Source organism: Aulonocara stuartgranti, assembly GCF_965226115.1.
Source record: "Aulonocara stuartgranti genome assembly, chromosome: 4".
Taxonomy (NCBI): domain Eukaryota; kingdom Metazoa; phylum Chordata; class Actinopteri; order Cichliformes; family Cichlidae; genus Aulonocara; species Aulonocara stuartgranti.
The window spans coordinates 37,655,515-37,672,508 of record NC_138942.1 but is presented as its reverse complement, the minus strand read 5'-3'; the positions used below and the strand labels follow the sequence as shown (position 1 = coordinate 37,672,508).

Here is a 16,994-nt window from a genome sequence, read left to right as displayed (position 1 = left end):
CGTACCATGCAGTGATGCAGCTGTCAGGCTGCTCTCCACAGTGCAGCTGTAGAACCTGCTGAGGATCTTGGCCAACATACCAAATTTCCTCAGCCTCCTCAGGAAATACAGCAGCTGCTGAGCCTTCTTGACCAGCTGTGTGAGTTTGAGTCCCTCACTGACTCAAACTCCTTCAGTGACACTTGCAGCCTTGCAGATTAGTTTGCTGATCCTGATGCATCTCTGGAGCTGATGCTGTCCCCCAGCAGACAACAACAACATAGATGCTCTCACTAGTCCACTTTACCCTCTAATCACATCTCTGACATCTGCAGGTTGCTCCATAGAGACTCTTGTGCAATGCCAGGTGTTTGTGTTTGTGTTTGTCTGTAGGTACACATTAGATATGACCATAGACGCACACACACAAGTGAACACAGCAGCACAGATGGTTTCCACCTGCTTCCCTCTTTCTTCACACAACTGTGAGGATGATGAAGAGGTTTCAGGACGAGGTGGTCAGCAAGCACAGGATAAAGCAGGGCCATGAAACTCTCTGGTGCAGCAGATGTTTAATCAGACTCAGCTTTAGGCTTCTTTTCCCACCTGGCAGCAAAGTAACAGCTTCACTAATGTGAACAGTCACAATGTTAAACGTTTCTATATCTTCATATATTTTTATCTGTTGATGCTGCAGAATAAAGTCTGTTAACAGAGTGCAGGATGTGTAGAGCAGGTCCAGCTCTCCCTTTACTGTGTCCACTTTCATCAGCCCCTGTGAAGTGACACAGAGTGCATGTGTGTCTGTCAGCTGTTGTTTGTTGTGAAGGATGGAACAAATGAACACACACTTTTAGAGAAATCTGAAAAAGCAACACGTGCTTGGGCTCCTTCTGTGCTCGTCTTCATTAATGCTGATCTTTCTTTCCTGTTTGTTCTTTGGCACAAGCTTCAGTCTTTTCTCCCAGGGCTCCTTCACACTTAGAAACACACCTACATTCATTTATACACAAACATCATGAAACAAAGGCTTTGTAAAAGAGGACATGAGATCCTCTCTGAACAGCACATTCATATCAAACACAGGACTGAACAGGATATACTGAGTCTGTGCTGTTTTCATTGTTACTTGCTGAGTATTTTTCCAGTGTTTGAAATGTGACTCAAGTCTGATTCTTCTACTGTGTGTGAACTCTAAGCAGCTGCATTAAACAGCTGCTTTTCAAACCAGGCTCAATCCTATGACTCTGTGAATGTAAACTTTTGTCACCTGCATGAATAACAATCCTTGATCTAGTCAGGACTGCAGTGCTCCTGTGATCCCAGCTTATAGATGGAGGCTAGCATGAGAGGCTCAGCAGCTAAAGCAGCACACCTGGGTCTCCCAGCCTATTAAAAGCAGCCCTTTGCTTCACCTGCTTCACTAAACATTATTATTATTATTTAAGCAGAGTGGTGTGATTGATGTAGGCATTGCTGTGTGACAGGAGGACTTTTCTTGAAACAGCTCGTGTGACGTGAGCTGACGTAAAAACAGTGATGTTAGCTTGATTCTCTTGGCTAAAACTATTTTAAAAAGAGGGTCAATCATGCAAATCTGCCAATAGAAGCCAAAGTTACAGCCCCTCAGAGTTTAAAGAGAAAAGGCCCGTTTCCAACACTCGGTTGTGCAAAGGGAAACAGGCCCACAGTGCCTGAGTGTGTGGGTAATTCTTCAAATAATATTCAAAAGCAAACATTTTTAAGCATGTAAATAAAATTCAATCATTTCTGCTCTTCAATACCTAAGAAATGAAAACTGGCAGATGGTCCCAAAATGTGAAACGCCTGGCTATCTGTGCATTTAGTGCTGCAAGTTTTCACTGTTTACCTTCAGAAGCATAAATCTCTGCACAGATAATGTTCATATGTGGATTCCTGGTTTTCTGCAGTTAATTGTGACCCAAAGCGTATTTTTAAAGTGGTTCCAGGCAATAAAGTCTAAAAATAAATACATCTACTTCCTTTTTCTGTGTTCCAGCCTCAGTGACTCTGACACAGTGCTGTAATATTTACACCTCTGATGAAAACAGAGTTTGTAGTTGCAGAGAAATACTCGACTCATTTTGGGCATTTACGAGCAGGAACCTCAGAAAGCCCCTCGCTGCTTCACTGGTTAAGAAGCAAAGCAAACATTAGTTCACAGTGATGTTAATTAAGGCCCAAAGTTTAGGAACGAACGTCAGCACTTCACTAATGAATGTAATGCTGATTCATGTGCTTGTTTTGTAATGTGCATGTTGTGCGTTGCTATTTCCCATATTCTTTGGCACTGATAGATGAAGAGTCTCAGGCAGGACCGAGGCTGCCAGCTGCTGACAGTGAGCAGGGAGAGAGCAGCAGAAGCTGGGCAAGAGCAGGGCACCTTCAGCCCCCTTCATCAGTCAGAAATCATTTGGGTGTCTGTGTGAAATGTCTGATTTTTAAAATCTTTTTGTAGACATATTTATTAAATGTTTAACAATTATATAGAAGAAAGACAATGTAAAGAACAAAACATGACAAAACAAAAATGAGTTGAAGTTATGAACTGTTTCTGAGAGACAAATAACACCAGGATCCTTTTTGTGTAGCTGACAGCTGGTAACTGTGCAGGGGCGGGTCTAGCAAAGTGTTGCCAGGGGGGCAGGTAGGGCATTAACAGGGAGAGGGGGGCACAAAGAAATACTTTTCTTTCTTATTCTCATTTAAAATGTCTCACTTTTAATAAATAATTATCTGAATCTTACAACAAACGTTTCCATCTGATGTAAAATGTATAGAAATCCATTATTGTACATAGTCATTTTTTAGGGTCCCATCATAATTTCTTCAGAAGTAAGTACTGCATATGATGCCAGTGTTTCCCACATTTTCTAGATTCTGCACCAGTACTGTGTGTAAAATGCATCAAAAAGTCCGTTTGATTCTTTCTCAGCTGTCTTTCTGTCTCCTTTCACTTTTTAAAGGTTGCCATGTTAGAAAACATATTTTGCCCTGCCGTGCTGTTTATTGATGTGGCAAATGAAAGGTTTATGAAAACATATCTAAATCTGTCATCAGTAATCAGCAATGATCATGTCTCACCTCTAGTCTCTGTCTTAATGTCAGGTTTCCACCGTGTGTTGTAGATGTTCAGGAGGTTAACTCGACCAACAGTCTACTTCCTGTTTAGAATAGCAGGACAGGGAGGATGGTGCAGGTTTAAGTTTATTAGACTGATGCATGTATACCAACAAGACAGCGTCCATCACTGTGACAACAGCGTTTGTTTTCATTCAAAGGCTTCATGGTTTTTCCTTTAATACCTGGGGGGCCGGTCTCCAGTCAAAATGCCCGGGACCATTTTTTGTCCCAGTCCAGCCCTGGTGTCAGATCTGCATGCAGTGTCAATGAGACGATCAACAACAGATCAGACAAAACACTCAGGCGGACACTCCTCTGTAGAAGGAAACATGGAAAGTGTGAGGTAATCAGTGCACAACATCACTTTGTATTTCAGGCTGTTTTTATATAGAACTTCAGCACCAATGTAAAAGTTCTGGTTTGAGGAAGATGAAGAACATTTTCAGGAAGGATGCCGTCTGCAAGCAGAGCTGCTTGAACCTCAGCGCTGAGGTCCAGACTACTTCCTGTGAAGCCACGTGATGTAAATCTGCTGCTGTAACTTCACAGTTTACTGAAGCTAAATGCAACGTTACCATATAATCTGTTTTCAACAAAGGTTTCACTCCGTCCGGTGTTGATGGAATGATTCAGGCCGTACTCGTCAGGCTTCCCGTCGACCACACGCATTTCAGTCACAAACCCCGTGACTGACAACAAGGGAAACAGCAGAAGAAAAGATGTGGAAAATACTGGATGATGATGATGGAGGATTAACCGCGGTGGCTAAACTGTTTCCTGTCTTTGTGGGCGTACTCACAGGGAAGTTTCCAGGCACGTCAGTCTTGGTGGCTAAAGTCTCCATTTTCCAACATGTATCGCTACAGGTGCAAAGACACAACATTAATCATCAGTGTAAATATTTTAATGCTGTCCAAACGGTGTTTGCTTTGTCTGTCCTCTCGCGCTCACAGAGGAAACGAGGACGCCACCTTCAACCCATCTTCAGTTGGCTCAACCATGGCCGGACTTCCTGTTGGCTTTGTGACAGCAAACCACTTGAAATGAGAGCAAACTGCAGTCAAGCACCACTTACAGCAACCTGTGGACACGCAAATGGAAAGCACTGAGAATCATACAGAAGCATAAGAGCTGTTTATTGTAACACGTGTGTGTGTGTGTGTGTGTGTGTGTGTGTGTGTGTGTGTGTGTGTGTGTGTGTGTGTGTGTGTGCACATTAATAACACACTGATGTATGTTAGTTTGATTTATGCTATATCTGAGAAAACAATTGCAGAATTTTACATCAAAGTTTCCAAAGCTGATGTTTTGTTGTTCACTCTGTTTTATATTCATATAGTTTGTTGTTTTTAAATCAGTGGACAAAATAAATATTATCACACAAAATCCAGGGTGAAACATAACCAAATAACCTAAATGGTGAAGTCATTATAGAAGTACATGTTGCAAAGGTCAGCCTCCTGTATAGACTGCTAAACTGTCTGGGGGGGCCCTGCCTGTCCTCGTTGGATAAGCTCCACCCCTTTTCCATAAGACGGAGACATTTGTATGAAAATAGATGGGCAGTAAAATAAAAAATAAAAAATATTATGGATGACTCTGTAAATCAAAGTCGGCCTGAGGCAGAAGCAGAAACCATGAGGAGCACAGCACCACTCCCAGAAGGGCACGAAGTGAAGCCATAGCTGCTGAAGAGTGAAGACGTGATGATGGAGGAGATCACAGATGAAGATCTGCTGCCTGCTGACTCTTTATATAGAAGAGTGAGACTATCTCCCCACCAGCAGCTGCACTTATACAAACCCCAGGTGCTGGGATGGCTTTGAACATGTGACATTTTCTGCAAACACATGGACAGTTTCATAAGCACAAAGATTATTCCTGCAGCGGCAGAATCGTATCCACTGTGTGAGAGGTGAACGTCAGACAGTTCTTAGAAAATGTAGTTTCTCTTTAAGCTTTTAACGTCTCTTTTACCCCCATTTGTCTAAAACTACTTGACAGCCCTTCATGTCAGAGGTTTATTACCTGTGCAGGATGGAGCACATGGTCTCAGTCAGGCTGGACACGATCACTCCTACAGGAAGTAAATGTGATTTTATTTCACCTGTGAAATGATGAAAAACAGCAGAATAGCTCACGCTAACAAACGGGTGTTGAAATGTTTCATTTTCTGCTGTTTCACAGGTCAAAAAGGGCGTCGAAGCAAACTGAAGCTGAGCTGCTGCTGCTGTTGTAGTGCAGCATCTGCTGTGTGCTTCATCAGAGAACCTTCTGTACACAGCAGACAGAGGCTGCTGCCACTGAAGTCCATCTGCTAGAGAGCTTTAAACACTGGTTATTGAAGTGGCTTTGATGACACTGATACACAGTCTTTGCTGCTGTCACAGGACAGGGATCCACCAGGGAGTAGTTGTCAGGATAAAGAGCCTTCGCTTCTCTAAATATAAACTGGATACTTGTAGGAAACTTTGGGAAGCAGCATTTTTCCTCATATCGTCTAAACTGAAGTTAGCTCAGGTGCTTCTTCCATACTTGCTCTGCAGAAAGCCAAAGAGTTTGGAGCTCTGCAAACATTTGCAGCACAGCTGGATGTTTGTAACTTTGGTCACCTCTGTATCATCCCTCAGATTCTTTCTGCACAGCTTTGAAACCATGACAGCACGAGTGATGCTGAGGAGACGTCCAGTTTAAACAGACCTTTATTCCTGGAACACAAACACATGAAGTGATGCTGCTAAAGAAGAACATTTAATCGCACTAATGAATCAAGCATCTGTTTGTCTGTCAGTCTGTCAACAGTTCCTCTGATCGACTTCAGACTTGGTGGGTATTTTGTTTTTGCAGCGGTCAAAGTCGATCAGCGTGTTGCTTTGTCTGCTGTAAATCTGCCTGTACAAAGGGAAACATGCATGTTTTAGATGCAAACTCACAACATGGCTGCATTTTTGTGATTATGTGTATTTTATATTGATTTATTCTATTATGTTTTGTATATGAATCTTTACAAGTGTGTCGATACAAAGGCTTGATTAAAACAAAGGTCTCAGCTGTGCTGTTAGGGATGCTCTCATATTTGTTTCAAATGTAATAAATCAAAGGATTTCAGGCTTTTCATCCTTTTTATTTGTTTGGTTCTAACAGCAGCTGGATAAAAACATGCAGGTGATGAATATAATTGTGTGATATTATGAGCATTGTGAATAAAGAAAGAGCAGAGATAGTAAAAAGGAAACAGGTGATGGACGTGAGATTTTCAGAACAAAAGCTCCTCAGTGAGACGATCACCTGGACACAAGGTCAGGCAGCTGGGACTCATCTAGAGAGCAAAATGGAAAAGTGATCTGTGCAGAACATCACTGTTGATTGCAGTTATTTACATCAGACTTCTTCTCTGAGATAAGAGCACCGTTTCTGGGAAAGATGACAGTATTTCCAGGCTGGATGCTGTTTGCAGGGAGAACTGAATGAAAGTCTCCTGCACCTCAGCGCTGAGGTCCACACCTGTGAACACAGATGAGCTCAATCTGCTGCAGCACGTAGAGCTTTACTGATCAGCAGGTTCAAAGGATTCAGCAGAGCGTAGAGTCAGAGCTAAATGCCACATCACCATAGAGTTTGTTAACAACAGCTTTCTTTGCCCTTTGTCTCGATGGACTGAATCAGGGATACTCGTCATACTTCACCTCAACCACGTCACTGAGAGACCCCAGCCTGACACAGCAGCAGAGATGATGAAAGCAGAAACAGCAAACAGATGCTTCAGTTGTGTTTCTCTCTGTGTGTGTGCGCTCACGCCCACTTGTGTGTGTGAACTTTCCACGTACCTCAGCTTGTTTCTCCAACATGAGCCATCAGGGCTGAAAAACATCACTAACACATGAATTCTTTCTCTTTTTGTTATCACCTGTGATCATGTGTCTCATGTTTCTGTCATTCACCAGTTCTTGTATAGTTACGTGTAACTAGACTTCTGTGGGACGTAAATGATTGTTTTGTATGCAGATCTGTACAAAGGATGGAAACACTTGATTACAAAGGAGATCTCAGCTGTGTTGTTGTGGATGGACTTCAACGTATTTGTTAAAAAAGAGAATAAAGCAAAGTGTTTTAGCTGTTTGGGAGTTTTTCTTTGATTCCATTCAGTTTTATTTCTATGGAGTCAAATAATAAGAAAGGCTCTAGAACAGCCCTGAGTTTGTCCAGGTGACACTCCTCTGAAGAACAAAGACAAAGAGGAAGAAGGGGACTCGTTTTCAAGTCTTGTTTCTTTCAAAATAAAAGCTGAAATGTTTTGGAAGCATGATAATATTTCAGCCAGGATGCCGTCTCCAAGGAGACCTGCACCTCAGCGCTGAGCTCCACATCACGCCCTGTGAAAGCACAGATATAAATCTGCTGCAGTGAGACGAACTTTACCCAACACAAGTGTAGAAGTAGACATTTGACTTTACCTACAACCTGTTAACAACAAAGCTTTCATTGCCTCTGCTGTTGATGTCATGTAGGACTAATCATACTTCACATCAGCCATGCACACGTCAGAGGATCTCCAGGCTCTCAGTAATAAAGCCAAGCAGATGATGTGAACATAGCAATAGTAAAACATGCATCATAATCAGCTGTATGTGTCGACTATGTGGCACCTCAGTCTTGTTGGCATGAAGAAAAGTTGTGTAACATGTAGCATAAGGGCTGCAAAGACATCATGTAGACAGCAGTCGTCTGTTAGTCGTAACGTATCTCCTGTTAAAGAGTTAAATGTGCGTTCTCCATCTCTGTCCTCTCACAGCTCGCCGTACACCAACTCCAGCTGTGGTAACCATGGCTGTGCCCATCAACACGCTGAAGCTGAGACGCCACCCGTCACTATGGCGACTCCAATAGGGTTACCTGTCAGCTGTGGACGCATGAAAGGAAAACAGCAGAAACACAGACATGTTTACTGGAACATTTCCTATTGACAGCTTTATGGAAAAGTGGGTTTAAACACTTTTCTATGTTTTATTTTGTTTATTTATGGATTTATTGTGAAAGGAATTTCAAAGGTTTAATTTGACCTTTCCCCTGTTTTTCATACAGACTGGAGACGAATGGATGGTGCTTTCTTTGTTTGTCTAAAGATAATGAATAAAACTCTACACACATCTTAAACCACCCTCCTTTCTATATATTTTGTTATATAAATGGAAAGTATATAAGACACAAACTGAGCTTATATGATACTAAGGACCCTGGAGGTCAGTCCACCTTTATAATTCAGCACAGCCTGGAGTCTTGGTCTTTTCTTGGATGTTGGTTCCCTTTGTTTCCATCCTCTGTTAAGATGTTTCAGTAATGTTGAGGTCTGGGGAGGCCAATCCATGGCTGACGTCCTGTGATGCTGCATTAGCAGTTTGTTCATAGTGAAAAATGAAGCCACTGCCAATCAGACATTTGCACAGTGGATCAACTTCTGATGGTACTGTCCTGAATTCCACACCTATAATATGTTTGCATGTACTGATGAATATGTGCAGCTGATTTTCAGTCCAGTTCCTGTGTGACAGACGCCAGTCTTTCTGCCTGTGTCCTTCCTTAACAATAGAGCCATCCTTCCACTGAGACTGTTTCTGATGAGGCTTCACTGAGCAGTAGATGGATCCCTCAGCTCATCTAATCGTCCTATTTCTAACACATGACTGTCAGAAACTGTTAATCTGCTGCAGCTCTTTAACTCCTCCACTTCTTTTTTTGTAATCTCTTAGTTTCCTCATCTTTTAAGGTGGCACTGCACACCAGATCCAAAGTCAACATGCTGTTATATAATGGAGTTGAACCTGTAATGGAGTTTGATTTAAACCAATCAGCAATTAAGTGAATGATGATGAGCAAAGATGGTGGAGGTGGTGGATGAAGACCCGGACAGCTGTGGTTGGCTCCTCGTATAGAGCAGAGTGAGGTTGTGTTTGCACATTATTATAAAACCATGTTCACCATATATTTTAGCTGCAGACAATAACATGATTTCTTTGCTGTGGTGATTTTATTCCACTTTGGTAAAATGGGAAACCATCATTTCTTGCTGTAATTCACACATTATTCCAAGAGCCTCAACACGAGCCTTGTAGTCCGACCATATATAGACAAATCAATAGTTGTGTTTGTAACAGCTCATGAACATGAATCGTTCCACATTACTTTGAAATCATTGTAAACTAAACTGGAATAAATGAGTGTTTATATATAGTTTTGTCTCAGCTGTTCATACACAGTGTTTCAGTTCTTATCAGAGTCCCACCGTCTCACTGTGGTGAACCTTTAGCTCTGTTGGAAGCGTGTTGTTAGACCAGGTTTCCCTCATTTAAAAATAATCTCTCATTAGAAATGGACATGATGTCTAAGACATAGAAATGCTTATTATGGGTTCACTTGATGTCACTGAAAAGATGCACATGGGTAACGTGCAGGCCATCCTGCTCCGAGGTTTATCTCCTCACCTCGAGTCTGCGACACTCTCTCCGTGTCCTCTCAGATAAGGGCGCGCACATTTCTGCACCATCTTCTAAATTACAAAGAGCGATTCACAAAACAGAAGCTCACAAAACACTCATCACAAACCAAAAATGGCTCCACTGAGCGTCAAACTGTCACCAGAATTACTGATAATCTAAAGACTCACAGAACTCATTGTGTCTCATTGTGTCTTAGTTTGAGACATAAGTGCATGATCATAATACTGTGTAGTTAGATGAGACAGAGCTGATGCTTGCTCTTAATTATCCTCTTCATGTTTCCCGAGCCTCAGCAGTGGAAGCTACCATGGATAGAAAGACCATGACTCATCTTAAATCTCAAATCTTTGTCTCCAAAGAGCTGCTGATGTGTCCGATATGATCCACAAGCTTAAACTAGGATTATAAGTGTGTGCAGTGATGTGTGTGAAACCTCTGAGGACTCACACGTGTGTGCTTCAGCCCACACACACATATGAAGCACTGCGACCTCACACAGAAGTGTTTTACACATCCAGCCTGAATCCTGATCATTTCTACAGTTTATTAAGTTCAGCTTCACCTGAACATCAGTGATGAAGCTGCTCTGACTCCATCACAGCTCACAGCTGTTGGAATGAGTCAAACAATGAAGAAGGTTCAGAAACAGCTGATGATTTTACAGAAACATGATGCAAACATGAAAATGGACACATGATTTTTTATTAACAGACACTGTTTATGTTTCACTGTGCATGACGTCATCAACACTGACACCAGGGGGCGCTCATCAGCAGCCTGAGGAACTGTGATAAGGGAGGGAGACGCAGTGTTGTGTGTACTGCAGTCGGACAGAAGGAAAAACTTCCTCCTGAAAACATTTTCATCCTTCCCAAAAGTGTTTGAGTCAAATGTTACAAATATATAAATACAATAAAACACAGGGTCTTACATAAAATTAGTGATGCAGTTGTGCACTGAGCACCTTTCCAATGTTCCTTCCTCAGATGAGTCCAGCTGCTGAACACATTAACATCTGTATGTAAATGTAGCCGAGAACCAACCTGAGCACTGCTGGGAAAATACAAAGGCAACCATCAAAGTGCTGTATTATCTTATTTATTCTGAATGTTGACTTAGATCCACACCACGATTTATGAAACTATAGAACTAAAATAACAACAATCGTCTGCTTCTTTAAAATTTCTTTCATTACATCAAACCAGTGAAAACTGAAAAAAACAAAGAGCTGTTAGCATGTTCAGACCAACTTTGAGACAGAGACTGTAAAGTTCTGCACTTTAAATCCTGCCTGTGTTCCTGCAAATGATTCACACTGAAAGTATCTTAGTTTAGTATTGAGTGAGCCACAAAGCAGCCTGATAGCTTTAAAACAGTAAAAGTAAATGAAATTGACAGTTTCAGTGTAGCTGGATCTATTATTGGGGGGTCATGGCCCCCGTAACCCCGCCTGGTCCTGAGGTCAAATCCACCATCTTTGTTTCAGAGCTTCATGTTCTCCCGTGTTTGTGTGCGTCCTCTCCGGTACTCCGGCTTCCTCCCACAGTCCAAACACATGCAGTTAGTGGGGTCAGGTTAGCTGTGAGTGGTTGTGTCTCTGTGTTATTCCACCTTAATCAATGACTTCCTGTTAGCATGAAGTGCTTCTGTAGGACTGATGTCATTTTCATGGTTGGATCATTTAAATGAAGCTGGACTCAGATGCAGTAAATAAGCTGATTGATCATTAATGAATAAAGCTGGTCAAACACATCACGTGGACACATGTGATTGTGTGTTGTAGTATTGATCCCAATGCTGGTATCAGTCCTGGATCAATAACACTGGATGGATGCGTTCAGCATGGAGCCCCTGAGCTGTGTTACAGACAAACATGGAAACTGACAGGTCTGTGTCATTCACAGTCTGTAACACTTCTAAACAACAGAGGCTGACCCAAGTGCCTCAGAGCCAGGCACGCTCACATCACAGCTCTCTAAATAAGCCAGTTTCAAAATAAGAGCTGAAAGCTGTGTTTGCTTGTGTTAGCTTATTATTGTGGAGACTAACATTCAGTGATCATGTGTTCAGACTCATAATGATTACTCTCAGAAATCCTGATCTTTGTATTTACTGTGTGTTGGATCAATAACTGAGATTCATGGTATCACACAGCTGTGCTGCTGCTGATGTCAGCACATCTGGAACAATACGAGGTATCTGCTACCAGACTGAGCAGGACGTGAGACCTGTGGACTGTTTAAAGCTGTCCCTCCACAGCTCACTCAGACCTGATCCACACCTCAGTGATATTCTCTGACTTCCTCAGTAGAGACAGAAACCATTCAGATCTGGGACCATCAGCTGACTGATGATGTCACACAGACTGTGTTTTTCAGGAACAGTGATTCTGATGTGAGCCTGCTAGCTGACAGCAGACCTGATGAAAGCACATGTTCACATCTGTGAGGACAGACTGGACTCTTTGACTGCACCTTGGTTCTCCTCAGAGGTCTGTACAGGAGCATGTCCACCCCCACTGAAGATCTCAGTCACTGTGAAACATAGAAAGCTGCTTGTGTGGCCTCTGCCTCACATGTAGATACAGCTACAGGTTTCTCTGTCAGTCAGACTGAAACAGTGTCCTGATGCTGCATCATTCAGCTCTGTGCCCCAGTCAGCATCACTGGGAGCTACCAGTGTTTCTGCCCTTTTCCTGTAACACTACACTCAGCACAGGCTCAGCTGGTATCCAGTGTTGGACTTTGGCTTCAGCTGCTGTGATAGATCCTCTAACATAGATCAGCTCTGCTACATGTTGTTAGATAAGTGCAGCTGCTGTCATGTCCTGATGTTTCTCTGGCTCAGCAGCTTCTCCATCAGAGGTTCACATGGAGCTGATCCAGTATCTCCAGTAACTGTGTTCTGTGCCTCACTGGTTCATCCTTCTGTCTGTGTGACGTCAGTCAGATGTTGAAGTTAAACTCTGTAATCTTCACTGTGTCACAGAGTTCAGTGAGTCCCGTTATTCACAGTATCAATCAGATCATCAGAGAACAGCTGATCAGCAATCAGTGGTGCCAACAGCGCCTCCTGTGGTGAGAGGATGCAATAATGCAATGTAGCATTTTTCCACTCAACACTTGCAGTCATGGAAACTGTCTGTTGGATCTGTGTGACGTTGCTTTCTTGGTCAGAGTTCCTCACAAATGTCCAGATGATTCTTCTAATGAGGCGTCGACCATGTTTGCAGCTCTTTGGAAGAAAACGTCGCCCTTTGCCATCCTTACTTTTCTTTGACTTCTTCAAATGCAGCTGAACTCCAGCTGGTATTTTCTTGGACTTTGCAGCTGTTTCTGGTCATCAGTTCATTCCTGCAAACCTCTGAAGCTGAACAACAATGATGCTGCATTGCTGGCTGATCCCAAAAGGTTGATTCTGTTCATCTGGACGTTTTCAGAAACGTTTGCTCACTGATCAGGTGACTTCTTCAGTCTCAGCTGACTGCAGCTTTACAAGCTTACAAACAGCACATTTGCACAATGACTGAAAGCAGCAGCACCTGATATATATGATACTAATATAATACATATACATATATAATCCATACTAATGATGAAGGAACTGAGCTCACAGTCCATTGTTCATTCAGTGAACTACTCAGTTTATTTTGGGCCTCAGAAATGCTCACTCTGTTTGTACATCACTGTCAGCAATAGACTCATTCTGCTGTGTGGACAGGAACACATGTGACATCACTTCCTGTTTGTTTGTGACTGAAGAGGAAGAAGTTTACAAGGAATCATTTAGAAGAGTTTCAAACATCAACTGATTGAATCCATGAATCTGAAAACGTGTTTGTGAGTGAAAGAGACAGACATGTACAGACTGAACTATCTGTTCAACAGTCAGAGTGTTTCTGTAACAGGAGACACTCTTTACACTCCACTCAGCACAGGGACACTGAGGAACCAGGAGACAAGAACGCAAACCCAGGATAAAGAGTTTGAGTGAATGTGGTGTTGAAGGTGTGGAGGTGGATCAGAGTGTCAGAGGAGACTCTGTAGAAGGACAGAGTGCCAGCAGGACAGTCCACATACACTGCTGCTCTGTTAGAGACAGAGGAGGAGGAGGAGGAGGAGGAGATGGATGTTTGTATCTTATTGTGCCAGACATAACGAGGACCATCATCAGAGCAGCTCAGACTCCAGGACTGATCATTCCATCCAAACAAACAGTCATCACTGCGTCCTTTCCTTCTGATGCTTCTGTAACTCACTGATATACAAACGTCTCCTCTCCACTCGACCTCCCAGTAACAGCGACCAGTCAGACCATCTCTACACAGCAGCTGAGGACGAACATCATCAAATCTGTCTGGATGATCAGGATATGACTGAACCTCCTCCACACGTGTCACCTTCCTGTTGTTGTCAGACAGTTGGAGCTTTGTGTTCACTGTGTTTGTGTCGATTGTGAGTTGACAGGAATCTGATGGAGAGAACAAACACAATCCAGCTGCAGTTATTGATCCATCATCTGTTCATTGATTGACACTTTGATGATGACTCCTGACATGATGAAGATGGTTGAATGTGTGCTGCTTTGTTTTCATGAATCCCATTAAAAACACACTTACACTTCCTCAGACCTGGTCTCAACCATCGGACTCCAGCAGGCTCCACCCTGAAAGGAGGAGGGGGGTCAGAGCAGCACAGTCAGCATGCACACATGGACATTACATGGCTCTCACACACACACTGTTACACACTGAGCTCAAAGCTCGGCTCCACTGTTTTATTCAAAGAAATCTACATTTATTTATCAGCACATTTAAAAACAGCTTGAGCCAAAGTGCTGCACAGAGTAGAGAGAAAATAGGAAACATACACAGTAATGACTATAAAGACTGGTCAGGATTGAAAGCTACAGAGTACAAATGTGTTTCCAACCGGCTTTTAAAAATGTCCAGTGTTGGTGACGACCTGATGTGAAGGGCGACTGTTCCAGAGTTTGGCTGCAGCCATCGATAAAGCTCACCTCTGTTTTTACGTCTAGTTCTGGTCAGAAGCTGCTTATCTGCAGACCTGAGGGCTCCACTTGGATTCTTTTGTTAAAGAGAGATAAGATGGAGCCAATCCATTCACAGATTTAAAGACAACCAGATCTGGAAGTGGATTCTACCACGTACTGGTAACCAGTGGAAAAAGCTGGTGATGGGTCGTCTAGCACAGACCCACCGCTGGAACCAGACAATTGATGAGGGAGAGAACTGTGACAGCGCCGTTCCTTCACTTGACCTCAGTCGCTCTCGTCTGCTCCCTCGTAACACTGCTCTTTATTGAGCTTACATGAATATGCACAAGTTCATTATGACGTCTTACACAGGTATGAACAAAGAGTACCAGTCTGTGCATAGTGTGTGTGTGTGTGTGTGTGTGTGTGTGTGTCTGTGTGTGTGTGTGTGTGTGTGTGTCTGTGTGTGTGTCTGTGTGTGTCTGTGTGTGTGTGTGTTCGTTCCAGATGTGACCCTGTGACCCCAAAGCTGGTGCTAAGAGTCCAGCGGTCCCCCTAACAAAGGGCTCTTACAAACCTTTGCCATTTCCCAGCATGCAAGGCACTCGTGGATGCAGGCACACCATTCAGTGCTGACGAGTATGTTGATGTCATTTTGAGGCTACAGGAGGAATTTGATCACAGGTTTGCTGACTTCAAGACACACAGAGCCACCTTTCACATTTTTGCAGACCCCTTCTCCTTTGATGTGCAAGATGCCCCTTCTGTGCTTCAAATGGAGCTCATTGAGCTGCAGTGCAACTCTGAACTCAAAGCAAAGTTCAGGGAGGTGAGTGGAAAAGCAGACAAGCTTGGACAATTTTTGAGAGACTTGAGCCCTAGTTTCCCTCGGCTTTCCCGAATGTTCAAGTGGACCATGTGCCTTTTTGGTAGCACATACTTGTGCCAAAAGCTCTTCTCCACTTTGAACTTCAATAAGTCCAAGTACAGGTCCAGACTTACGGATGATCATCTTCAAGACATACTGAGGGCCGCAACTGCTTCCTCCCTCAGGCCAAATCTGGCTCGGCTATGCGAGAGGAAACGCTGCCAGGTCTCTAGCAGCAAGGAGTAGGCAAGAGAAGCCATGTTCAGAAGAACAGTTCATTTTCTACAGTGTTCCATTCATGTTCAGAAGAAGGTTATAGAACTGTTAATACAGACATTTCAATCTAAACACAGCAGATATAGAAGACTGAAAGAAACACAAGTTCACTGACTAAAAATATCTTCTTATTATTTTATTTATGTTTTACAGATTGATTGATTTTCTTATTAATTCTTAATTTGTTTATTTATTTTTAATATTTTGTGTTAAAAAATAAAAAAAGAGATTTGAGAGGATTGGAATTTTTTAACCATGCCTTTCCTGTGGAAAACCTAATGTGGCCCAGCCTCACCCAGACTCTGCCTGACTCTGAACATGGTTGTTGTTCAATAATAAAATTATTTCTCAAAAATACAACTTGCCTAATAATTCTGCACTCCCTGTATGATTTAATTATGTTCATTTCAGAAACATGTTTTCTTCAAACTCCTGTAAATGTAACAGGCATCCAGTTTCTCTTTTTTGAGTGAGTGATTAAGAACAAACAGATGTTTCTATATGGAAACACTCTGATTGTTCTTCAGTCCATCGTCTGATTAACCTGACGTTCATATTTCTGAGTGGAACTAAATGATTCCTCCATCATTTCTGTTCTCTCTGTATTCAAGTGCAACATTTGGACTTCTGTTGTTTCTGTTTGATAACTTTAAGTATTAAAAAACAAACCCAGTCTTCCACGTGTCACTTTACACCTGATCCCAGTGATATTTCATTCATTTCTGATAAAGTCCAATGGTGTTCATTTATCTGTGCTTAGAGAATTAAAGGCAAACAGTGTTCTGTAAACTTCATTTATAACTTTAATTCTGTGCCAGTAGCTCCTTAATATGACTTTAGTTTGATCAACCTGCAGCAGGTTTCTGCTCAGACTCTGCCACACACACATGTTCTGACCCTGCTGATTCCTGCAGGTCATTTAAAGGAGAGCAGCCTGTGAGTTTAAAGAAAAAAGAACATTTCGGGTCAGATTTACTAACGTCTGCAGCAGCACAAAGACTTCTTTAGATGGTAAAAAGCTGACGGATTTACTGACGAGGCTCAGAGTCAGTTTGGGACTGAAAGCTGTGGACACGAGGATTTTTGTGTCCTTATGTGTTTGTAAGAGTTTCACTTTCAGGAGGAGAAGATTTAAACGAGTCACACAAATGTGAACTACAATGTCTGTGACACACAATTTATGCAAACTGCATGAAATCTGACCTGAAGAAATCCAGTCTTCTGCCTGTTGTGGTTGT

General features: G+C 42.5%; 4 long non-coding RNA genes across 4 annotated transcripts in view; 2 read left to right on the top strand and 2 right to left on the bottom strand.

Annotated features, from left to right (window-relative positions):
* Positions 1 to 16,994, top strand: part of LOC309705063 — a 270,569-nt gene that overhangs the window by 172,599 nt on the left and 80,976 nt on the right. The gene's annotated exons all lie outside the window — the stretch shown is intronic.
* LOC309705047 lies at positions 3,502 to 4,322 on the bottom strand. Its single transcript, XR_014276456.1, has 3 exons — positions 4,075 to 4,322; positions 3,923 to 3,983; positions 3,502 to 3,812 (listed from the first exon to the last, which is right to left on the bottom strand). It is a non-coding gene; the product is annotated as an uncharacterized lncRNA (long non-coding RNA).
* On the top strand, positions 5,541 to 8,269 carry LOC309705041. Its single transcript, XR_014276451.1, has 3 exons — positions 5,541 to 5,949; positions 7,916 to 8,102; positions 8,206 to 8,269. It is a non-coding gene; the product is annotated as an uncharacterized lncRNA (long non-coding RNA).
* Positions 13,079 to 14,743, bottom strand: LOC309705069. Its single transcript, XR_014276478.1, has 2 exons — positions 14,236 to 14,743; positions 13,079 to 14,087 (listed from the first exon to the last, which is right to left on the bottom strand). It is a non-coding gene; the product is annotated as an uncharacterized lncRNA (long non-coding RNA).